General features: G+C 38.7%; 1 protein-coding gene and 1 long non-coding RNA gene across 10 annotated transcripts in view; one reads left to right on the top strand and one right to left on the bottom strand.

Annotated features, from left to right (window-relative positions):
* The window catches only part of Grm7 (glutamate metabotropic receptor 7), an 825658-nt gene that overhangs the window by 722523 nt on the left and 76155 nt on the right, over positions 1-26980 (top strand). The window lies entirely within an intron of this gene.
* LOC144371178 (uncharacterized) lies at positions 3694-9849 on the bottom strand. The gene is made up of 2 exons (XR_013431331.1): positions 5998-9849; positions 3694-5342 (listed from the first exon to the last, which is right to left on the bottom strand). It is a non-coding gene; the product is annotated as an uncharacterized LOC144371178 (long non-coding RNA).

Genomic DNA, 26980 nt, shown 5'->3' with positions numbered 1-26980 from the left:
GTTTCATCAGACCCTTCCAAATTGTTATGAGTTACCTAGAGACTAAGAAGACAAAAAAGGGATATATATCAGTATCTATTAAAAAAATCAAGACATGAAGCTGTGTAGCAAAAATATTGTGAGAAATCACGTTAAAAAAAAAATCCCTCATGTGTCAGCTAGCTTTTGCTGAGCACAACTACCCCATACAACCAACTTAGAGAAGAAAAAACTTTATTATGAGCTCATGGACCCAAAATGAGGTGCAGGATTTTGGTAGAAGGGCATGATAAGAGAAAAGGGAAGGTGCTACATGGAAGATAGACCTTTTCTAGCTAGGACAGCTCTCCAGCAGCTCACTTCTGTCGGCACATTCCTCCCACCTAGTTTATGCAGACTAGGTAATCCATTCTTGTTCTATTGGACTTTTTTGTCACAGTCTCATGAGACTTTAAAGAGTTGTTGAAATCCTAATATGCTCTGAAGCCTACAGCCAAACCACCCTGAACGTGCCAGATCTCGCCTAATACGCTCCGAAATTTGTCTAAATGGAGTCATCCGAGATTCAGTTTTTTCCTTGGGGCTTTGAAAGGGCCTTTGGGGAAGAGTCAAACAAAAACTATCTGCAGATGACAGACGCAAATAAGGGCTGTGGTTAATCACTAGCAATTTGCAAGTGTGAAAGGTCTGATGAGAGTTCTTATCTTGTAATGATTTGAACAACCAATAAAAAAAAAAAAAAAAAGAATAATGCATCTGACAAGGAAATTTGGTTGTGTCTGTAAAACAAGATAATAATACAGGTAATGAAGATGTTTTTTAGATAAAGCATTGCTACAAATAATGATTATGGGAGAGGGGATACTACGTATGATTTATAAAAGTGAACAAAAATGATTTTTAGTGAGGAAAAAATTATGACATACATAGCAAGAATATCCCGTTAAAAGACTGAGTAGAGTAAGCTATCGATATCTACATTTTTATAAAACTCCATTAGTAAGGTAGATGCACACAACCCTAGCTGAAATGAACGGCCATTAAAATGCTGCAAGTGAAGGTGTGTAGCCCATGGAACATCTTAAATAGTTAATTAGGACTGCTGAGTATACTGGGTCTCAGGAAACTATTTCTTTAAAAGGCCAATTAGTAAATATTTCACACTTGAGAGAGAAAATTTTTAAAATTTATTCTTTTGTTTTCGGCGGACACAACATCTTTGTTGGTATGTGGTGCTGAGGATTGAACCCGGGCCGCAGGCATGCCAGGCAAGCACACTACCGCTTGAGCCAAAGCCACATCCCCAGCTCACGCTTCATGGTTTCTAATGTCTCTGTCATAACTGCTCTTAGAGTGCAAAAGCAGCCATAGACGATGGGCCACATCTGATCAGCAAAGATAGGCTAAAAGTAATATCCTATTGTCTCAGATCATCAAAGTGAAACATGAGAGTTTGAGAAATCTCCCATAACATCCTATAAAAAGCATATAATTTATGAATATTTACAACATTTCTCCAATATAAATGTGATCTAGGGAAGGCTGGACAACCCACTAGTAGGAGTTGCATGAGAGATTTCCAAAGTTGTCCAGTACCACAGGAACCTAACTACTTACAGACCCTCTTTCTGTAGGTCAGAGGACAAATGTGTGTGTTTTCAGGTGCTCTCTAGGAAGTCTCAAATAGAGAGTTTTAGGTGTGAAAGTTTCTACAATCTGACTTAAAGATGGCAATTTAAAAAATTCAGAGGTGTTTGGTTTCTTAAGATGTGACATTATAAGGTAACAGTTTTGGAAGTGAGGAAACTTCACCTCTGAATAAGGAAAGGCATACTAAAGTCAGCATAAAATATGGAAATTACATCATAAGAGCAGAGTCTTTTGATATCTAAAGTACTCAGGGGGGGAAAACCCCCCAGCAATCCTCTATAAGGCAGTGAAGGAATTAAACAACAAAAATTAAGCCCAGCAAAACTGAAGCAGCTTTGCTAATATTATAAAATATTTATAAGATCTGCAGATTGAGGCACATAGATTTCACCCTCCATGCCGAGTGCATGATTATGGTCTTTTAGGTTCTGAAACAAAGTGATACTTAATTTTACAGAAGATCTCAGGGGGTCCACGACGTTGGAGGAGACTTAGGCAACATTATTAATGTGTGATGCTTTCAGCTTTGCTCATTTCACGTGAGTCAATCTATAGGCATTCTGAAAAAAATGGCTTCATGTTAATTTCCAATGTGGTTAAATATCTATAGTTACAAACTAGAAAGAAAGCTTAAAGATTCAAAGTCTTCCTTAAGAGTGCAAAGATATAAGGTATATGAAGAGGCTATAGGAAAGACCACAAACTGCCTCAAGATAAAAGTACTTACAATAAAGTGTGTATACTCCTCTCTCCATATCCCTGCTGTATCTGTTCTAAGACCCGTCTTGGATGCTTAAATTCCTCATGTAAAACAGTTTAGTCTTTACATAGCCTATACCTACTTTTCCTATGTATTTTAAATCTCCTCTCAAGTACTGTAACAGCTAATGCCACCTTAACACCATTGTAAGCGGTTGTTATTGCTATCTATCTGTTTAGGGAACAAAGACCAGTAGAAAAGTCTGTACTTGTTCAGCACAGAGGTGTGTGTGTTTTTTTTCAGGTATTTTCCATCTAAATTTGGTTGAATCTGGATGCAGAAACTGTAGATATATACTTATGTAGATATATACTTATTCAGTTTTGGTTCTCTGAAATCATTGTTTCTAATTAGAATTTCAATCACTTGTTTAGTAACTTCTTGCCAAAGTATATAGTCAATACGTTAAAGAAGCTGCTATTTCACTGAGAAAAATTGGAGTGGATAACTGAGGACTGGCTGTCATAGACGTTTGCTTGGCCCCCCACATGTCCCCTGCAACTTCTCAGAGGAACATGTTTGTTCACAGGGTCAAAACAGCCTCTAAATTAGAATCATGAGGTTATGGTCAATTCTTGCACTTTTTTTTTTTTGGTGCAAGTATTGACCATAAACTGTGATAGGCTTGTTTGATAGTAGGTCATAAGCCTCCCATTTTCCCCACTTCCAGAAATGGACTCTATATGCATATGGGTATGGGACAGATGGACCAAGTGCTTATAATTGTAGGTCACTTACAAATAAATGATCTAGACATCCAAGCCCACAGAGAAGCAGGGAAATGACACTTTAGATGGTGAGGCAGTTGTACCACCAATGACACCATCAGCAAAAATACCCCAACACTACCTAACAAGTTGCTGCACCAACAGATTGTACCTCTTGTATGCATTGTGAACTTAGTCCAGGCAAGTTCTGCAAGCAGTTCAGTGATGGCTATTGCAGAAGCTGTAGATTGGTTTTATCTTTGTGTTCACCGGCACTGGGATGAAGATAGGAATTCTGGCAATAATGGCTAAAGAAAAAATTATGTAACATTCCAGAAGGCACTAAAAGAAAACAATTTTCTTAACAATTTACATTATCTTGAAGAGAATTATTAAATATAATGAAAAGGAAAGGTAAAAGTAAACAAACAGATCTGTTAACCTCCTTATTTGTTCACATATTAAAACAATCCTCAACAGTTGTTTACCCAATTTAAATTAAACCATTTAAATCACATGAATAAAAAAAAAATATTTGGATCCATTTTTTCATGAGTGCTCATCATATGATATATGGACATATGTACACACAACATATAATAGTAAAGGCTTTATAACTTTTTACAGGTGAAATCTCCATTGCAATGTTGAAAAACTCTATAGTCAAAAAATAGAACTGATCAGCAAAACATTAACCTAGGTCTGTATGAGCTCAAAAAAATAAAATAGAACTTCATGATGTGGGAAAGGGTAATAATAAAATAGATATTGAAAAAAGCATCCTGGTTCTGTCGAAGATGGTAAGGATAGCCAAACTGGAGTTTTGGATATCAGCTGTTATGGATTTGAGCCAAATCATCTTCTTTTTGGTCTGTAGAAATCACTTTAGTTAATCTCTCTGGAATCCAAATCAGCTACTTGTTCTGCCTGTGGAAACACACAAACAAGACCCCTGACTCCAGACAATTACTAGGTCAGGACCTTTACATTTTCCTGTTACAATATCCTTCCAAGTACCTTGGGCTTATGTACATTTATTGGACACACATGCCTTTCCACAGCACTAAGTCCTGATGAATCCAAATTTTAAAAGTTTAGGTAAAAAGGGTTATTTTAAGTTATCTTTGGGGAATATATACCCTTTCCCAATTTAATAAGTACATTTTAATACTTTGATGAGCTCTTTCAACTATGCCTTGTCCCTGAGGATTGTATGGGATTCCTGTTATATGAGTAATGCTAAATGATGAGCAAAATTGTTTAAAAGAGGTGGAAGTAAAACCAGGGGCATTATCTGTTTTGGAATCCCACAGTGGCAAAATTTTGTAAGCAATGAGCTATAATATCTTTAGTTTTTTCTTCAGCATGCAGGGAGCCCATCAAAAATCCAGAAGAAGTATCAACTGTAACATGCAAATATTTTAATTTTCCAAATTCGGTTAGGTATCAGTCCTCTAGGATTGACTCCAAGATTAACTTGTGGTAAAAAGCTCACACAGTTTTGACATTGTTTTATTATTTGTCTAGCTTGTTCCTTAGTTATTTTAAAACGCTTTTGAAAAGTATTAGCATTGACATGGAACCTTTTATGAAAATGTGTAGCTTCTTCTAGTGTAGAGAAAATATGTATGTCGTGTGTAGTTTTATCTGCTAAATCATTGCCCAAACTAAGGGCTCCAGGCAATCCTGTATGTCCTATAAAGAATGGATCTTTTCTGTCTCACATTAGACTTTGTATAATGGAAAGCAAAGAGAAAACAGTAGAGGAAGGGCTTGTAAATAATGCATTAAGCTCTACCTTTGTTTGGGTACTAAAAATGTAAAAGTTTGATCAGGTGTAACTACTGCTGCTGTACCATTATTTGACCCATCAGTGAATATATCTGGAGCATTCATGATAGGTGTTTTTCTTATTATTTTTGGAAAAATTACAGGATGTGATGACCAAAAAGACAATAAATGGATGCTGAATGAAATAAGATTATACCCCCATGTAGATGCAAGTGCTTTGGTAGACAGGGAGAAAATGATAGTGCATTACAGAGGTGGAGATGCCTGCAACTATATTGAGCAGAAGCTGTAGACTCTAAGCAGAACAATTGGTGGGAGGAAAGCAGTCTTCATGGGACCTCTTGAGGCTTAGAAAATGATACCCAAAGCAAAGTCCCCAGAGATCAAGTTTCCTTTTGAGCTCTTCCTGCCCTCTTCTCTTATCTTCATTGGGTGTCCTCATCTGAGAGGATCCTCTGTAAATGGAGAGGGATGAAAGATTGGACATCATTACCCTAGATACATGTATGACTGCTTGTATGGTACAATGCTACATCGTGTACAACCAAAGAAATGAAAAGTTGTGCTGCATTTGTGTATAGTGAATCAAAAGGCATTCTGCAGTCATATATACTTAAGTAGAATAAATTAATTATTTTTTAAAAATAGAGAGGTGCTGCAGTCTTGCTGAGCACAATTCAGGAGCCACTTGTCAAAAGAAACTAATTTTATTTTTAGAACTACACAGGCCAAACAAAACGGCTCCTCAAGAAAAATCCTCAGATCTCAACTGCCACCACTGGCTTCCCACAATTCTCCTGCTCTTGAGGCCAATTGGCTAGGTCTCGTGGGTGGAGCCAAAGGAGTTCCCCAATGAGCATCACCACAGAGGAGCCAATCAGCTAGATTTTGCTGGGGCCAGGGATGTTTTCTGGTTGAGAGTTTTGTTGCACTGGGGTTTTTTTTTGTTGTTCCTTGTGTGGGATTTCCAACCAACCAAAGTTTTTTCCCATGTTCTTAATGCAGAAAGTAGAATTCTCTTTTTCCCAAAGGCAGTATGAAGTCTAAAAACAAGGCCCTAATTGATTCCACCTTTCTGTGCAAAAATTGATCAGAAACTCTGTGACTTACCTTGTTTGTACGACATGAGGTTCCCACTCCAAAAAGGGTCCTTTCCACTGTATATTCCTGGAAGGAAGGAATGGTTGCAGTGAAGGTCCAAGAAAAATCTGGCCCATGGGGCCTTGCTGGGTCTCCCCAGCCAAGTCCATTTCGGTCTAGTCACATTTCTTTGCTGTCCACACTTCACTGAACGGAAGTTCACCATGGCTCTTTGTGTCTTCAGTCTGAAGGCTCTCATGTCGGGTAAAACAAAGATCAAATAAGTGTCATTATTTTTCTCTACTGATAGTCTGTTCCAGCAGATCCAAATATCAAACCTTCTCGGGAAATGTGATCTTTTTGTAGCACAGGTGGGTAAATATGGGGCTGGAAACAGGTGTGTATGTATTTTTTTTCCCTGACAATTTCTCTTATGTGAAATATAAAACAAAGCCATCCAATATATATATAAAGATCAGGGCAGGAAGTGTTGGGCTTTTGAGGACCATGTATAATACTGTCACCTACAAAGTGGAAGCATCAGGGCTAGGAATAGCATATGGTTTCCCAGTAACCTTAGGAGTCTTTCTATAGTTAGTAATGGTGAATCAGCAGTGAAGGCAGCCTACTTCGAGAATTCTTTTTGAGGACTTTAAGGAGAAATAAAACCAGTAATACTAGGGAAGAAACAACTTCTGGACAATAACTGTCCTATTTATATTGGGGTGTTAACTATTTTTTTCCCTTTTCTTTTTGGAAAGAGGGTGGTCATTCAGCAAGTATGTGTGGCAAGTCTCTTATTGAAGGTGGTTTGCACCTGGAGAAATTCTTAGCAAACCGCCTTGTGTTAGAAGTGCTTGGATATTCAGTGAAAAATAATGTAGAATTTGAATCTTTAGTGGTGGCAGTTTTGGCAAAGAGTTATTGTTTAGAAACATGCAATTTATTCATGAACTGTGTATGGCATAAAGACATATCTCAAAGTGATCTGGACCTCGACACTTGTTGACCTGATATATACACGATAAGTTAAAAATTCAAGTTTTCAGTGGGTAACCGGCCAAGCCAGAAAAAAGTTAGTTGTGGTAACAATACCAAAACAGAATACGTCTACAGTTTATCCGAAAGAAGCATGTTAGGATTTTGTTTCTTATTTCAGATCATTGTGCCTGACTTGTTCCATTATTCCTATAGAAATCCACATTTTGCTTTTTTCCTCAGCTTCCAAATAATCCCCAGGGACACATGTCCTTAGAGGTGGAAGATTACAACCAACAGGACATGGGTAGCTGAAGCATTATTGGAATGACTAGCTAGAAAACAGACAACAAAATCATATAAGTTTGGGCCCCTAGGCACAGCTGAAGTAATAGAGTCCTGTGAAGATTTAGATTGCTGCTCTGTGCAAAGGTGTCTTAGAGAATATATAGGAAGGATATGATTCATTAGGTAAAGTCTATTGCTACAAATGTGTATGAGTATTCTGAAGTTTGTAGAGTTTCCTATTTCTCATCTTAAATGGAGATACTAATAGTGTTTATTTCCTTGGAATACTATGAGGCATTGAATGAAGTTGTGTGTACATTCATTGCTAGTAATCTTAATGCTTTGGTACAGTTCCTGGATAATTACATGTAAAACTGTTTGGATCTTGGAGCCTTTTTGTGCAGTCTAACAGACGAGGATGAGTGTATGCGCCTGAGGAAGAATCCAGGCAGGAATATTGAGACCCCCCTTAGGGAAGAGGAGATGGCTTCCTACTCTTCTGTACTCTCCTTGTTGCACTGCTACTACCTAGATTTCCATCCTTCCTCACCACTTTGACTGACTATCTGCATTGGTTTGTCCATTTCAGTCATGAGTGATATTTGTAATCTAAAGGACACTTCTACTCGAGTAAAACTTTCGAATGCCTTTCCACTGCTGTGAATAAAATCTCTAGTATTTTAAAGACTCTTGGGCCCCATGTGACATGGACTTGGCCCCTTTTCAAACGGGCTGCAACCGCTGCACTCCTCTCTATTCACTTTGGCTATTTCTGTATAAGCCCTAGGTCAATATGCAATGGTTTTATCAATAGTTCCCTTGTTTCTGTTCTGAGCTTGCAGGCGACCTCCTCGGAGAGGCCCTCCAGGGCACTGTGGATCACATGTCCTGCTTTGTCAGCTCCCCAGTGATCACCCATGGATGGAGTGCATCTGCTTTTTGTAAACTGTGATGATCCAATTAATTTACCACCTTTGTGAAGGAACCACTCACATATCCACACTCGAGATGAATGTATAAAAACCAAAGTGGCAGAGAATTTGTTTGCTGTGTGAGACAGAATCCTGCAATCAGGCTGTCCATTAATACAGTGACAGATGCATTCTCTTTCGTATGTTCATGCAAATAATGGTGACGAGTCAGATGAGTGAATGCTTAAGGATTTCTGTCTTAACCTAGTTACCTTGTTTTCTTCTTTCTTTCTAGGAGACCTGGACATATTGGTACCTGGCTCTTGAGTGGGGCTTTGTCCTTCTATCCTTGGTCCCTTGAGTCTCTTTACTCTTAGAGAGCATGTAAATGGGCAGAATTTAAGTCAGTTCATGGAAAGTGATTGCCAGGCAAAGTCAATGGATCTACTGGAAGATAGTTTTTAAGGTGTTTGCATCATGGGTGGCTTTGCATATTTCAATCCCTTCCCTCTATTGTTGAATGAAAGGTTATTTTGTGTATAGTAATAAAAAAGATCTCTGTGTATCCTAGTGACCAGAGTGGCTAACTAAGATGGACTTTGAGAAGACAGGGGAGATGACTGAACCTATAACTGTTTTGATGGTCTGGTGGTGGAGAGAGGACAGAAATGAGCATCTGCTGAATGTCTACACTGGACTAAATAAAGCGTGTATGCTGTCTTGAAGCATCTTGTGTGGCAGAGAAGTTATTATGAGCAGTAGAACAGGATCCAGAGAGAGGTGTTTGGTAGACCTCTGCTGATCATGACATAACTATGGCAATCAAACCTAAGAGCTTGTAACAAAAGTAAAACTGCCATAGACTTCCTGGGTTGGAAGGGAACTTGGGCTTAGTGAGGCCAAGCAGCCCAAAGAGCTAGAATAGCTGTGACTTTGGTCATTAAAAAAAAGCAGCATTCCCTTGTACAAGATCTCCTGGCGATCTGCATGTAAGTATTAAATTTAGAAATGCATAGCTCTTTGTTGCAAAGAGAAGTCTATAAAGATGTAAGACACTGAAGTAAGTAAGTATGATTGTAGAGGAACTTACCAAAAAAAAAAAATTGGACACTACTTCAAACTTCTCATGAAGAGCTTTGTACTAAAAGCCGAGAAATGTCATCTTAACTTTTGTTACCTTGAAGTCTTTGACCTCTCTGCACCTTGTTTCTGAAGATTCTGGATGACAATTCTATAGTCATGGCATTTGGAAGATTACAGGTTAGTGTGTAACAGTTAGAACAATGGACATCACTACCGTATTTCAAAGGTCCAGGCTCTAGGTCACAGGTTATGTGTACTCAGTTACTTTTTTCTTGATGGCGGTGGGGTTACCAGGGATTGAACTCAGGCAAACTTTTACCACTGAGCCACATCCCCAGCTCTATTTTGTGTTTTATTTAGAGATAGGGTCTCACTGAATTGCTTAGCGCCTCGCCATTGTTGAGGCTGGCTTTGAACTAGCGATCCTCCTCTGTCAGCCTCCGGAGCCACTAGGATGACAGTTGAATGTCATCATCCCTGGCTGCCCTCAGTTACTTTTCTTTAACCTTTCTGTCTCAGTATTTTTTTTTATTTTTAATAATATGGGCATGAAACCAAACAGGTATTCCTTAAGCTGGTTTTGCAATCAAAATTAAAACACTTAAAACAATTGGACAACATACATTTTATAACTACTCCTAGGGCTAGGATATACTGGAATCTTGAGATGAGTGTCCTGCCTTTGACAAGGACAGCTCTGAGCTGAAACCCCTGAGAAATATTGGAATTAGGATGAATGGCCATCTGCAAGAAGATTGTGAAAAGCTGTGTCAAGGTATTTTTACTTAGAGAAGACAAGAGAGCCAAAGAGACATTATAGCTGTCTTAAAATATATAATAGGCTGTGGGGAGAGAGTAGAGGACTAGAATTGCCATGGGTGTTGCCAAAGTGAAGAATTAGGTTACAGGGATTTGGGATGGGAAACCAGTGAAGATCTGAGGAATGGCCAATATTGAGAAAAACAGCTTTAGAGAAAAGAGTAATTTGAGCAGCAAGGAAGAAGTAGTCTTCAAGAAAACATTGGTGAAACTGCACACATTTGAATTAGTGTATGGAAAGAACCAATTAGCTCTGGTCACAAAAACCACCGGTTATCTTGAAGCAAGCAGGATTTCATTTTTTCTTCAAATATGTAAAAGTAACTTGAATGAATTACTGATAGGAATGTCTTTTTAAAGATACTTATGTGATATAAAGACCTTAAAAACAATTGATCCTTTGCATTTGTCTGGGAAGTACTTACATGAGCTGAATTAAATTCTGCCCTGAAATTTTATTTGGTCTGAATGAACATGGATCTGGAAGTCAGTAGCTAGCTCCCTGATTAATGAGGTCTTGCTTCTAGAGTTAAAGTAAACCAAACACTTCTACTCTCTGTTCTTCCACGTGCTAGACAGGATTTTGGTGTATGCGTTCAAAATTCCAACCGTAACGTACATATGTCATGCATATTTTAAAAAGATTCAATTATAGCTGACAAAAGATTTGTAAAGGAAGCTAGATTTTGACCCAGATGGTGGCAAGGCTGTGGATGAATACTCTAAATACGTGGTATCATTCATCCCTGAGACTCAGAAAATACACATAAGGCACTAGTTCTCCTAGGGCAAGCAAGTGTATAAGAAAAGAATGTCCACATTTTCCCCATGTACGGAGTTGCAGAATGATGTCAGATGATCTGAATGCTTCTCTATCGGTCCCCATTCAAATGATGACTTACTGGTTCATTTTTCTGAACTGTTCCATGGTATGATTATAAGTCCTAAGTTTACACATTAGGTGTATCTTTTTGTATTTGGAGGTCTGACACAAATGTTTAACTTATGCCAGATCTTTATTTAAAAAGTAGCTGATCAATGAAAGGGCCACTTGTGCACTAATTCTTAGGTTTCCTGTAGTTGTTATGAGATCTGGAAGAATAATGAAGATAGCTTTGGAAAAATCATGTTAGTGACTTGGCATAGCAAACCCACATAATTAAAATGTTGTGCTGATATTGTAAGGATGCAGTCATGGTGTAATAGAACAGAAGAAAGGTGAAGAATATGGTTTATACTAAAGTTGTCATTGCAAATAATGGAATTAAGGTGTTTTGCTCAGTGTGTAATGTCGGGTAAGCTTGATATCCGTCATGAGAGGAAATATCAGATTTCAAGCCATATTTCACAATCTGCATGGAAAGGAAACCATAGATAGAAAACAGGTGAATTAAGAGAAAAAAATTATGTAAAGTGCTTTTTATTCCAGGAGTTTTCAAATGTATACTCTAAGAAAAACAGTAACTAACCTGAAAGCCATGAAGAAACAGATTGTCAGAATGCACAAAAATACTATTAGCATAGAAAAGAAATAATATAAAGAACTCATGCAAGTGATGAAAACAGGATATATCAAGGAGATGAAGCCAATGAAATAGAATGCAACTCTGGGATGGAGTGGACAGGGCTCAGGAATTAGCACCTTCTCAGAGACAGGGAAGAGTCAAGAGGGGCTTTGAAGGAAGCTCTGTGAAAAAAAAACATTCTAAAAGTTACCCGTTTTTAAATAAAGCTTTTCAATTGAGCAATGAATTGTCAGTAGTGTGTGGCAGGGTTCCAAATCAGATGGCTGGTTCTGGACTCATGCCCCTGGGCACTTGTTTTTTTGGACTGATGATTGAGTATAAATGTCCTCTTTCTATTATGAAACTACTTCTTACTTAGGGTCTGAGTGGCCTTGAACTTGCATCTTCTTGTTTCACTGGGACCACAGGTTTGTGCAGCACATCTTTTCAGTCATTTCCTGACTGATTGTTCTCAAACACCGTGTTGGGTTATTAATACCTGTATTTTTATGTGGTGCTGAGAATCGAACCCAGGGTGAGCACTCCACTGCTAAGCCACAGGGGAGTTTGGTGGTGCACGCACCTATAATCTCAGTGGCTTGGGAGGATCTTGAGTTCAAAGGTAGGGTCTCACCGAGTTCCTGGGGATGCAGCTCAGTGGTTGCGCCCCTGAGTTCAATTCTTGGTATAAATCCCCCACCCCCAGAAATATGTAAACCACTGAACAACAATGGATCATGGTTAGTTCAGTGGTAAGCAAATATAGTGCTTAACACCTTGGTTCATGTAATTATTATTTTCAATTTTTTCCTTATTTAGACTCAATAATCAAAACCCATCTCTGTACAAAGGAGGTGTAGGTGGTTGTAGGAAAATCACTATCTTTCAGGCCCCAGTAGAAGGTAGGGGTGGTATCAATCAAGGAATGAATATTTAGAAAGCACCTTTTAGAATTGGTGTAACATGGAGTAGGTGCCATTTTCATGTTTCATAAAAGAAAAATACTGGGTGTAGCTAAGCAAACATTTCTACCAATCAAGACTAAAGGTGCCTTTTGGTATTTGAGCTTAGAAAAGTGGGGTTTTTTATTACACGTTCAACCTCAGGTAAGAACTAACTAACTAAAGGTTTCTTGTTTTGTGAAATGCTCCCTTTTCATTTTGAGATTTACACTGTGTTCACATTCCTTGGTCTTCATAGGATCGGGCCTTGTTCATGATGACTCGGATAGCTACTGGCAAAGTATTTTAGGGGTCCAGTGCCATGTTTTCTTTTAAAATTCTGCCTTCTAGAAGAGGCTCCCTATGAAGTGATTATAGGCTACAATGTGCTGATAATTAGAGTGTCTCTAGCCAGCTCTCACTTGCCTAGTGTTTGGAAAGAGCTCAGTATTTTCATTATGAGCAATAAGAGATAGGAAAAGAGAGGCTACATTTAATACCCAATATAGTGTTTCAGGACTGAGGAAAAAAATTACATGTAACAACAAAAATATGGGATGTCTAATTGTGTTTGAAATGAACTATGAGTAATTTTAATATAGGAAGTATTGGAGACATATGAAGGGTTGTATTTTAGATAGAGTAAAGCGCAGTGTTAGGGTGTTTACTGAGTGTGCAGCAGACTGGGTTCAATACCTAAGACCAAAGTATATATCATTGACTGTCTCAATATTATATTGAGTAGTTTACTTTCAAAATGGATGCTCTCAATATATACTCAGGACATGTGACTGAAGTTGGGCCTAGCACCAACATCATATGTGAGGTAGCTGTTAACTATTTCCAAAATGACTTTGATATGTTGGTGGAGAAAAGCCACACGTTATTTTTCTGTTCATTTTTATATCCAGAGTACAGAAATTGCTTTCAAATGCCCCAAAGTGTAAACTACCATATTTAGTCCCTCTTTGTTCTGCCAGAAATGCAGTGTTGAGATTATAGACAAGGCTGCTACAACCAAACAGGAAGCTCCAATAATATTCTTGTCACAGGGGAGTGAGGAGGAAAACCCATCTTGAGTATAAGGTGGATGTTTCATTTCAAGGTTGCAGTTTTAACCTAACAGTATTTTTGTAATCTCCTTTATTTAATACTGTAGGAAAAAGGGAGGGCATGCTTTTCCTGCCCCTACAGTGAATTTGTATGTGTTTTTATGGACTGCAATATTTCCCTAACTGAACATTAATATGAAGGATATGGGACTGAGAGGAATTTGCCACAAATCAGTGAAATGGCATACCTCTCATAATGATATTCATTTGCTACATCTTACATTCCAAAGTGACCAAATCCCAATTTAGAAATAACCATTAACGTATGCTATGGAGGGCCGAAAATTTCATGGGCTCAAAAGTAAGCCATCCTTACTTTTGAATTAGGATGGAGCCAATGGTTTCCATGGCTACCATTTGCTCTAATTGTGATACATTAGTAGCAACAAGAATTGGATGGCTCAAGTCATTTAGTTAATTAAACACAAACTTGGACTCAGCCAAAAGAATTATGGATAAAATTAGCATCCACAGGATTGCACCAATCCTGTGGGGAGAGTTGAAATGTTTGTATATTCCAATTATGTCTCTCTTACCCATATCTGTTGATTTATTTTTAAAGTTCCATCCTCAAATGAAAAACAATAGCAACAATCAGTGCCACAGGAATTCTTTTTGGTGCTGTTCAGACCAGGTTTCACAGCAATTATAGAAAATGATGAAAGCACAGAGTCTGCACTCACATACTGTGATCCTGAAAATGGGAATCTCTAATAGAAAAGGCAGAGTGCAGGTCTGTCTGTGGCAGCCCAGTTACGTTTTGACATCACCGACATGCTGGTGGGCTTTTCATCAAGAGTAGCAAAAACAGGGGAGATTGGCATCAAGTAGACAGGTGTTGATAATTCTTGCTTATGACTCTGAACAGATGGCAAAGTGTCTCTATCACAGTTTGTAAGGGTATGTGCGATCCCAGACAGATGAGGTTACTGAGGAGATTTAGAACAATCCTGGCTCATTTCTATCTCAAAGATAGGTAGGCCTCAATTTTAGATGTGCCCATCCATTCAGTTATTCCATAAACATTTTGGGCACCTACTGTAGCATCTGGAAAAAGGTCAATGGTTGTGGTGAAATTTTTGCTCACCTCTTTTCCACCACGACCATTGACCTATTTATTATATACCATGTACAGGCTGCCTCAAAAATCCTCCGAAGAGCCACTGGGTACACACAATGGGGAAGGAAGTAATAGTGAAGGAAAACAGATGTGGTGCTTCTTTATTTATTCTTATCATTATATGTGACAACAGAATACTTTGATGTATTGTGCACAATATGACCCTTCTTTGTATCCAATCATACATGTACCTAGGGTAATGTGTGTGTATATATCATTCCACCATGTTTCCTTCACCTGCCCACATTATAGATCAACTTTTGGCTTGTTTTCCGTAAATGGATGTACTTGGAGAACAGCATGCTTAAATGCAATTGCATTGTGTATATGAACAACAGTTTCTTGATCCATTTCTACCGAAGGGCATTCTAGATGCTTCTACAGTCATTTGATATTCAGCCCTTTCCAACATGAGGTAGGATTTTAGAGGCTGGGTTGAGGCCCTGGGCTGATTTAGTTTATGAGTGTGTGTATAGTCACTGCAGAAATTTTGAACGCTTCTTACTTGCACATTAGAAGCCTGTGAGGGTAGGATAGTTTCTGCTGTAACCATGATAAAATCTGGCATTTGCAGCAAGGAAAAAAAAGGGTGCCTCTGGCTATCTCTAAGTCAGAGTGTACACCTAAAACTCTCTATTTGAAATTTCCTAGAAAGCACCTGGAAAGCTCAGTACACTGATTCCCTTTACTAGAATAAAATGAATATCTATGACAAGAATACCTCTCCCCGTGCTACCAAAGTATGTATTCTGTGTTAGACTTGCTGTCTTCGGACTGCAGAAGGGCACCTTATTAGGGTAGTATTTTAATATATGATCATCATCCTTTCTCTTTGAATAGGAAGGGTACAGTTAAGTAGTACAACCGCTTCATTGCCTCACTACACACTGGTCCATAAATTTCTACTTACCATTGAATTGTGTCATGGAGGCATTGGACAATCCAAGAAGTTGGCACAGTGTGTGGTCCAGGAGGTCATTTTTCTTCATCTTGTACAGCTGTACTATTTAAAGACATGTTGCATAACTCCTAGACAGAAAAATGCATAAAAAGAAGTGGTAAGCAAGGAACTTTATCAGTGATTTAAAAGCATGGGGTTTAGGACAGATGTTGTCTGCCCAAGAGAGAGACTGTCAAAGTAAAATACTACTGATAAGCATATAATGCAGAGTTGTATATTCATCCCTTCAAGAATATACCAGAGACAGAACCTAAAGAAGAGACGCTAAGGCCAGAGCACTGATCTCACAGGCTAACAATTTCATCAGATGCAATTCTGCCTTCTCAAAGATGGAAAAGTTTACCATCTCCCCCCCCCCAGCCTACTACATATACAGATTTGAAACAAGGAAATTAATACCTTCAATTTATTCCCAAATAGCTAATAAGTAGCAAAAAATTTGTTATTAATTTACATCAGTTAAAAGTAAGGTGGTGCTTAAAGCAAGTTACATCCTTAGTTTAATCCAAGTAAAATGTACCATATACCTAACATTGATATTTTGCACATTTAAGCAAAACTGGAGGTGATTTCAGAGTGTGACAAAAGCTGCGCAGCTTTTTCAAATTAAAGAACAATATGCATTTTCAGCTATCAGAGACAATGGAAATCTTGCCCACACTCATGACTCTCTGAACAAACTTTCTTGATCATGAGTTCTCAAAACATGTTAAATGTAAACCTAGTAGTCTCTCATGACACACAATGTTACCTAGTCAGAACCCTCTCTACTCACGTCCCATGACAATACTTTGGGTAAGTTTCCTTCCGTCAGGGTAAACCACGTAGGAATTTGGAGCCTTTCCTCAGAACCATTAATGGGGTAGGTACTTGGCTTTCTAGCAAATTTGGGGTAAAACTGAAGCCCTACTTCTAAGCCTTTTATTTAGTGCAGTGTAGCAACAGAGACGCGCACTAAGTCAACTGCTTCTCAAAAAACATGGTGTCCCCATGTTGAATAGCCAGGCACTACCACCTATTAAAATTTCAGTTATCACTAAAGCTCCCGAGGAAACCAACAGAGTTAGGATGACACAGATTTTCTTCACCATGGCACTCAGGTTAGGTCAGAGACCTGTTTGAAACATAACTTGAAACCAGTTGACACACATTCGTGATGTCGTACACCAGGAGAATTGAAACAATGTACTAGAAACCCCTCCTCAAATATAGTGTTATGAATTCATTTTCTTTAATACATCTATATTCTTTGTGACAAGGTCAACCTAAAAATCAATCAATTGATTATTGCCAATGTGAGTCTACCTTTGCAATGTCTTAGGGACATAGTCAATGATGAAGGAAGTAGAGTCTCCGCCATTAGCACATGGTACACAATTTTTAGTGCATTTTGACACTGATCAATTGATACTCAGTAACTCTCTAAGGCACACACCATTATCCTTCTGTCTGGAAGAATCTAAAGCTCACACTAAACAGAACCATCAACTGGAAGATAACATAGGAAAGAAGCCCACATGATCTCCAGATTTCTATGCACTGTACAACCCACCCTAAAGTAATGATGCCTATTGATAAGATCATCCCTTTTCCTTCTGAGCAATAATAGAAATGTACTTAGTGTTTGGAAGTCTGAATTTTTAGGGAATTGCTGCAGGCCATTTCAAGAACCATGCATATCACCTTGAAAACTTTCAGGGCTCAGTCACAAAAATGCCTACAGGGAACATCTCCAAGATGAGACTCTCATCTTGATTCTCAGTCAATGATCAGGGGAACAGAGAAGTCATGCTTTGGCAGAATCGCCCAAATCTTTCAGTCAGAGCTTCTTAGCTTTCCCACCAACTGGCAACATATCCAAGGTGTACTCAGCAGCTTCCACTGACTTTTTTCCCACTTGCTAACACCCATCTTCCTCCAGGCAACTGAAAGACCCTCAATGCACGGTTTGTGTTCCTTCTCAATACCAATTTTGCTCCAGAACCTTGCTACCTTGTCAGTCCTTCCTCACATTGGAACACACTCTGTTCCAGGGCCAGACACATCTTCCCCACGCAAGTCCCCAATATGCCTGCCCTGAAAGCATAGGTTATGCTGCCATAAATGCTTCCTATAGTAGCACTCAATACTGTTATCCTCATTCACTGTTTTACAAGTTTATCTAGCATCCCTTCTTCACTACTGTAATCTGTTTTTAATTTAGCACTGATGGCATCAATTAGCTAGCCATTACCCAGAGACTTCCTACACTGTTCCACCACAAATAACCTTTATTCTTCAGTGACCATCCTACATTGTGGTCCCTTACATTCCCACTTGACATTGTGTTCCTCCATTCCATGTTATATAAAATGGTTGCCTTTCCTCATCTTTTCATGGGCATGTAGCCAGTTTGTTTTCCTGACTCTTACATGTTGATCTTGGCAACTTATAAAATATTTACATAAGGAAGGCATAAAAACGGTGAGGAGTCCTCAGAAGGGGGAAAGGAATTAGGTGTAAATTCCATGTATATTCACATATAGTATAGTAAAGAAAATAGGGCACAGAGGACTCTGACAAACTGGAGTATCAAGGCCTGTTTTAAAGGGCCGTCCAACCCCAGTGATACAAAACAAGCAGCCAGGCTTTAAATTTTTACACAAAAACCTTGGACTTTAAAAATGGGAAATGAATTGCTACCACTCAAAAGTACACTGTGCACATTATTCCCTAGGTCAGAATCTGTCCAGATATGGACTCCATCCAAAAGCATTTCTTTTTGTCAAATGAGGCTAATCACATGTAGGATTTTTGTGGTAAGGGTCAGAAATAATGGAAGCAAAGTAAGAGGTTATTAATATCATTACTGGTAATCTTTACACCATAGTGACTAACTGCTTTACAAGTTGAAGACAAAAAGAAGATCTCAAGTGGATGTGGCCACTCACAACAGAGGCAGTATGTCCCATTCCATCCCTTGTCATAACAAGTAAATTCCGGGCTATTATCAGCCTGCTCCACGGTTCTGCATTTCTACGTCTTATCTTGATAGAACTGTGACCGTGTATTTACACACATATAGCAGTGATACTTCTCACCATGGATCACAACTAAAAAACAAGATAAGTATGTGCGGTAGTCTCTAAGATCCTAAGAGAACACAAGAATGCTACATTGTATGTATTAAGTTCTTTATAGGACTACAAACCTTCTGACAGGATAGCTTGCAGAAATCATTTATCTCCTGGTTGCCATTTGACACACATTATGTCAAGCTATCTAAATTATTCTATTCCCTTCCAGAAAAGTTCCTAGAATATTAAAAGACATACTAATAGTCTCACCTTCATCATCTTTGAAAAGCCAGTCCTGGGACTGCTCAATAGGGACAGAAATTAGAATGTGGATCATCATCTTCAAAAGGTACCATGGAAGTTTTCATTCTAAGAATTTGCATTATTACCTTCACTATTGCTTTCTGGGTCAAGTCCAGAGGTGACAAACTTCTGTTTGGTCCTTAGTGTTCTTCCAACCAACTTCCTGCCTGGATTTCTATTCACACTAGGAGCACTTGCAGACCCAATTTAGATTGTGGGTTAAGCCTGAAAGTGGCAGGTGAAAACAGAACTCGGCTCCACATCCTTAACCTTCCTTCTCTTCTCTCTACATCAAGAAAAACAGATCAGAGAGGCCAGGGAATACAAACTCTGAAGACCATGACTACATTCCTAGGAAAATCAAATTATACAGCCTGAATCCTTTTGTCTTCCTAGAGCCATCAAACCCAACTGCAAGTCAATCTCTGCAAAGCACAGAGAAAGAGGACATGAAATCTTTACTTGGCTTCCAGAGTGTCACATTGCAAGCAGCAGCTTGGTCTTGTGTGCTGCCAGGAGAGTCGTTGGGGACCTGGGTATGACAACTGACCAGCCTAACCCCGACTTTCCTAAACCTCTGCTACTTAGTGGTACACTGAAGCAGAATTTATCTCACCCACTTCCTGCACAAACAGCCTACCCTAGTTTTGTCAATACCTGAAGGAGCCTCTGTTTGCTAGGCCATCAGAACACCTTAAAGACCCAATCAGCATATACATCTGTCTGCCTTTCTCTTGCCATTTTCCACTTAAATCTATATAGCTCCCCGACCTCATTCAAGATTTTTCTATCATACACACTGCTATCACACGGGTTGGTTTTTCCCCTCTTCAACTGTGTCTGCAGCACATACTCTTTTCCAGCCATCATGGTGCAGTTAGTCTTGTCAGAACCAATATTCACCTTCTTGATGGAACCTATTAGTACCACACAGTACATGTGATTTTAAAGACATGCTAGCAATTTTTCTGTCTTTGCCAACAAATGCCAGTAACATATATATGTATGTTACGTGATGGTATTTTTTTTTAAAGGAGCAGAAAGAATATGTATCAGACCTAATGTTAAGAAGCAGTTCCTACCTGGAATCTTTAATGAATTAGGATGTGACTTTTCCCTGGGGACTCAAATGAACTTTGTTCCCTGATCATCAGAATGCAAAGTGCTATCATTCACTTGTATCTTCATGTTCCTTTGGTGTTACTTTCAGGACTATGTGCTACATAAGTAATTATGTGGAAGAAAGCAAAAAGAACCCAAGAGGGCCCTATGTTTTGTCTTTCGTGTGTGGTAGGGGGGAATTCTGGGGAATGATATATTTTTGCCATGATTATTTTACTGTGTGCATGTATGGATATGTAACAACAAATCCCACTTCTAATTATAATGCACTTGGAAAAAAATAAGGATCACCCTAAAAAACCTTCATCTTATTTTTTTATTCTCCTTTCAAATGATACCATCCTGACTGTGGCCTCCTATTTGTTCAATCCGGCCCCTCCTTGCTCTTAGAGAGAATGTTAACATACTTTCTGAAAAATGGCAATAAACAAGAATATATTTCTGTCACCTTGCCCACTGAAACAGGAAAGTGACTAAACACAAAAAGATTGTGGCACAGAGACAGGCTAGGGTTGCTCAAAGTAGATGACACTGAGCAGTCTGGAATGGAAATGTTAACACCAAAGAAAGCCTATGTAGCAGGTGAAGTTGAGCAAGGGTACTACATCACCTCATTCAAAGCAATGATAATAAAAACAACTCAGGATGGTAGGCAGGCCAAGAACAATAATGGAAACCATCTCTACTACCATTATATGTCAGCTAGAAGAGTTCTAGTTGACACATTTAATTAAATACAAAAGATGCACATTTGGAATCAAACAATGTCCTTACACAGGTGTGGGGAAGGGAAGAGTCACAGCATCAGTACATAACCCTATTTAAAAAGATGGTTTGAGGACACCAAAAGTACCCAAGTCATTTTGACATCTGATCCATTCTTAATTTGTAGGGCTAAATATATAGAAAATAATGCATGTTAATATTGAGTATTTTAACCAGGTAACTTTAATCTGGCCCTTGGAAATCACTAGGACACATCACCACTTTCTAACTGCCATGGTAGAAATACATCAGGGTACAAGAGATCTCTAAACAAATGTATAATATCTCCCTTTCCTTTGAAAGCAAGGAAAGTATTATATATTTATTATAATCTTTTCAGAGCTCATAAGGGATTGTCTTATTTCTTCCTTTAACTTTCGTCTCAATGATTTTAAGCCACGGGGGTATGAATGGTTTTATTTCTCATGATTATTGATGGAAAAAAATGTGTGCATATGTGACACACATGTATATTTATTGTAGGGAATAACAGGTGAGACAAAACAAAAACCTTGGTAGACCAAAGCAAGACCCAGAAATCTGGGCCAAAAGAAGGATCAAGACAATCAGGCTACGCCAGTTTCCTACTACCTGGGGGGATTGGTGTCATTTGTGAATAAATGATATACCTTGAGATTCAGTTAAGCATAGAAAACCCACCATATTTCAAGATAACAGCCTTAGGAGAACTGCAAATTTGGGTCTCCTGGGCCATGCTATTCCCACATACAACTGGGTAGGGCTTACCGATACCTCTGCCAGTGACTTCCACAATAGATACAGTAGCCTGTGAATGCTTAATGGGACAAAACAAAGGAATCACTCATATTCCCCATAGAACAACATAACATTAGGTATATCACCCTGCCAAGATCAATCCCCTAGGAAAAAAGGAAAATGTCCTTCAATTCACAGGCCAACATGGTAAAATAAACCTATGTGGGTATCATCTCTACAAGAGATAAATTTCTGGTCTTTGATAATGGGTGTTTGTTTTACTTAGCAAGACAACATAGCAGAATCGCTGCAGTCCTTGTTTCAATGAGTTAACAATTTTCATGCTTTCACAAATTTTCATATCCCAGGTCTTTGGGAACGATATTGACATTTATGATAATAAATATAGTAAGAGATTGTGGACTGAATCCAAACATTTACCTTCGTCCTCCCCCAACTATCTCTACTCATAATGTATCCTGTGTCATTTTCTACTGGAATTTATTTCTACTACTGGTAAAGAGGGGGGGAGGATAAAGAGGGCTGTTCCTGTAACAAGGAGACACATTCTAAACCAATATGAATTCAGTAATAATTGTTAATTTCAGAGTGGTGATAATAATGTGCTGTAATTATTATAAAAATAACAATCTATTATCTAGTCTTGAAATGCAATCTGAGTATTTAATTATAGGGTGAGTTATTTGTTTTTATGTTCTTTCCTACATTATTTGTATTTCAATGCTCATGTGCCTATATCAAGCTTATTCAGTAAAGGGAAGAAAAACTTCTTTTATCCTACGTAAGGAAAATACAATAATTTTTAAAATGACTTAATGATACTTGCAAGTCCATGGTAGGTAATCTGCAGCCTTCTGACCATAAGTAAGGATATAATTTCTCTGAGCTTCGTATCTGAACTTGGTTATAAAAATGGCACCCATCTGCTGTGTGGGGACAAGTGAGATACTGTGCATAACACACAGAGGGGGCCTCTAGTTATGCTCAGAAGGTGGCCCAGCACAAATATCTGAGGCCATTCTTTCTTTTAACAGTTGTAGATGAACACAAAAATAAATAAATATCACGTGGACTGCGGTTGTGGCTGAGCAGTAGAACACTCATTTCGCACATGTAAAGCCCTGGGGGTTTGATCCTCAGAAACACATAAAAATAAAGATATTGTATCCAACTTTAAAAAAAAAAGACATCATGTGATGCTGAAGATTGAACCCTAACCTCCCTCACTCTACTCAGAACGTGGCACATTGTGTCAGGCACAGCAATTCTTTCTGCTGGCAAAGTGTGTATTTCTGTCACCTTGGAAAAGGAAATGTCTCAGTGGCCAAGATTCTGGCCCTAATTCAGTTTCAGATGCATGAAATTATTAAGTGCAGCATTCATTTATTTGTCCGTAGAGGGTAAGTACAGGTCATTTTCTGAGAACATTTAAAGTACATAATAATATCCTCAGAAAACCAAAACAATGTCAGAGGATCCTTAAAACATTAAAAGCCTACAGGGCATTCGTAAAAATTCATGAAGACTATTTCTTATATCACCCCCAACTAAACTATGATTCCTGTTATTTGAAAGACAATGGTGTGTGGGGGGAGAGGCAGGGAATGGGGGCATTGAGCTTCTTTTTTAATTGAATACATGAAGCTTTAATAGTAGTAGGTATTTATAGTACTCTGAAAAAAATGACAGGATCCCACAGTTTGGGGACCCTAAAAGTTTCCTCTTTCTTCAAGTTTACCTTCTACGAAACAGAGATCTCACTATGGACTTTATCCTGGGAAAAGAATTAAAGCCACAGCTTAAACCAGGTGGTAGTAAAAGAGAAGTGGTCTTCTGGTCCTGCTTAAAAATAATGTGCATCATGCAAGATTCACCCTTCAATATTCAACTCAGTTGTCTATCTACTGCCAATTCATTTGTTTGCAGCACCAGCCTCTCTACTAGTGCAGAGATGTGAGAATAAGATGATTATTTATAGGCCTCCTAATGCCTGTTTTGCTGGACGGGAGAATGAATTTCTAGAACACAGGCAAACTGGCAAAGCTCCTGCTCTGTAATTGAGGAGGCTGGTGGTAGGGGGAGGAGGAATGGAAAGAACTATTTACATACATCTCATTAGGCTTCCTTGGGAAAGAATCCTCATTCTGCCTCTGTGAGACTTGCTCTTGAGTTCACTAGTGGAATTTCAACCCAGTCAACATATGCCCAAAGGAGGGCTCACCACCATATTCTTCACATTATGCATGTTTGGAAAGAGAAAGCAGTATGGTTCAGAGGATGTGGTCCTATGCTTCATAGCAAAAGCCAGTGTTTAGCCATCAGGAGTAACAGATGGAGGATGGAATTCCTCCCTTTCCAAGGCCAAGCACCCCTATGTAGCCCTGAGCTTAACCTCTCCACTCCTGCCAGGTTGGTAAATATCTTTACTGTCTTTCATACATTTTTCTTCCTAAAAGGAAATGGACAAGTTCTTAACAGGTCATTTTTTCCTGCATTTTGGGAGAAATATAGGTCATAAACTTGTAAAAAGCAGTTTGTTCATGTGGTTAAAAGGTCTAAGGCCAAGGCTTCCAGTCAATGAGTGGTACTTGGCTCACTCTGAACAACATGGTAATATTATATCTAGAATGACCAAACACTTATTCTTCCAAGCCAGTATGCATGAGAGTGAGTAAGGGAAACCATTAATAAGTTGGGAACCACTTATAAAAAGGACTACTCCTGTCAAAAAAGACAGGTCTCAGAGATATAATTGTTCTGGCCATGGACCATGACAAACAGAGGACACAAAAAGCACACACTATCCTAAAAGACAAAAAAAGGGGCTGGGGATCTGGCTCAGGAGTTGAAGTGCCCCGGGTTCAATACCTGGTACAAGAAAAAAAAATGTTTTTGAAGACCCCAAATGTTATTTCTCCCATGCTATACTTTGTATCCCATGGCTCTTTTAATAGGAATGTTTGTTCAAGGAACAAAGTTGATGGAATTTAAGTCATGTCAGTGAATACAGTGAAAACCATTCCAATAATTCCCTGGGAAATACCAAATCATTAACAAGTAGAATATTCCTTTAGACCAGTTATATTGTCGTTCAAATCTCACTAAGCCCTTTCCATGAGGCAAGGACCAGGGGTCAGTATACAGCATGATTAATGATATCATTCCATCTTCACAACAGGAGAGTCTCCTTACTCTGTTTTCCATATTACTTACCACTGTAGGATATTATATACTTAGTAAGTAAATGTATGTTTTGTTTTCCATCTGCCCCCCCACCTATAGTACCTAAACACAAATTCCTCTATGATTGGCACTCAGTATATCACAGCACTTATGATTATTTTTAAATAATCATATTACTCATCCTCTGACTCAGAGAAATCCAGATAGCAACATTATGCTCAAAATATGGTCTGGGGTCAGTTTCTTTTGAATTATCACAAAATCTTCTGATGAAGGCCCATGTCTGAGGGTCGTGTCCCCTCTCACCGTTGGGCAGCCACTCTGCAGAACTAGTTTTGCATCTAAACCCCATCCATCAAATCTCTCCATCCATGGGCAAGGGATGGATACAGACTAATATGCTCATTTCACATGGCTAGTTTATCTTTTCAAGCTAAAGGGTTTGAGAGAGACCACGAGCTCAAATGACTAAACCAGCTGGATGTAAAATAGAGTGAGTGCTGGACATTAAGTTGACAGTGCGTGTTCCAGACAAACAAAGATGCATTGGCCACTCAAATATGCCTGGGACCAGGGCTTACACAAACTTTAGCTCCATACAGTACCATCTTGAATCTGTTCTCCTGGCAAGGTAGGTACCCTTATAACCATTATACAAATAATAGGAAGAAACAGCACAAATGATTCCCCTAAAAGATGGGGGCTAGGGCTCAAAGATCAGTATGGCTTCCAAATCCCGCTGGCTCCAGCATGCAGCCCCATCCCTTCCCTAAAGTCACCTTGATATAAGACTACTTCTACTCAATCTCCTCTGCCAAAAATGCCCCAATACACCCTAACTTAGGATCCTCTTCAACCCTTCTCTGTTTCAGTACATAGAACTGTATGGTGAGCCCCACAAAAACATTTTTGAAAAAGACCTCATGCTAGTACAGAGGACACGTGAGTAAGCTGCAGGGTAACCTGGGCTGTGAAAATACCAAGGACCTTCGACAGAAGCTTGTCCTTCTAGTAAAGTTGCAGCTCAAAGTAATAATGACAAAGCAAAGTGCAACTTGCCTCATCCATCACTCCTACATCTGCCGCCCCTCTGCTATCTATAATTAAACCATCACCAACTCCAATTGCAATCTCTACCTCCCTTTCTTTTCCTTATGAACATATTGGCCCTAGGAAAAAAAATTCTTCTTAAATTAATATGGTATCAAATGGAGGGAAGCAGATGCTATTTTTACTTGCTACTTACAAACCAGCACAACACTGGTAACTACTTGCTTATATCTTCTTAGGCAGAGGTGGAGACATGGACTTTGGGATCCAGAAGCCCTACAATTTAATCTCGCCCCCTCACTAATCATCTGTGTGAATTTGGGTCCACCTTGTACATGTGTGGGTGTTTATCTCAGCAATCCCCTCAGATATTATAAAATTGAAATTAACTACTCTATACAGCATATTATAGAGTGATCCCATTTACTCACAGTGGATCATGGTCCAAATATATTAAATGGAAAATTCTAGAAATAAACAATTCATAAGTTTTAAGTTGCATGTATTCTGAATAGCACAAAGAAATTTCTCACCACCTCGCTCCATCCACCCCACCTAGGATATGTGAATCATCCCTTAGTCCATGCTCTGAACAATACCCATCATCAGGCACTAGTTTGCTAATTAATTATCAGATCCACGGTAGTGAGATCCCAGGGCTTGTATTAAAGTTCCCTTTACTTTTTGTTAATGGGCCCAAAAAGTGTAAGACTAGTGATACTGACCATTTTACCACATTCTATTTGATTAACTAGTGTTGTTAACCTCCTACAGTGCTATAATTCAACGTCATCATAGGGCTGAATGTATGAAAACATTTTCTGTGTGGTTTTGGATACTGGAGGTCTTGAAATGCTTAAGCAAAAACTATTACATAAATTAGGATGCACACTTCATATTAAATACTTCAACAAAGTTGCTTCAAAAATACTGTTTCCATTAGTAACTATCCATAACTTTACTTATAATTTTGATTTAGGAAGCCATCACTGGGATTAGCCCACCTTTGTGTTTCACTTGTGCTCAGCTCTACTTGTTAAAATGGAAATACACCTCCTTCTTGCACTCTTCTCAACTC

This window comes from Ictidomys tridecemlineatus, chromosome 16 (genome assembly GCF_052094955.1).
Source record: "Ictidomys tridecemlineatus isolate mIctTri1 chromosome 16, mIctTri1.hap1, whole genome shotgun sequence".
NCBI lineage: Eukaryota > Metazoa > Chordata > Mammalia > Rodentia > Sciuridae > Ictidomys > Ictidomys tridecemlineatus.
This window is presented reverse-complemented; position numbering and strand designations above follow the sequence as displayed.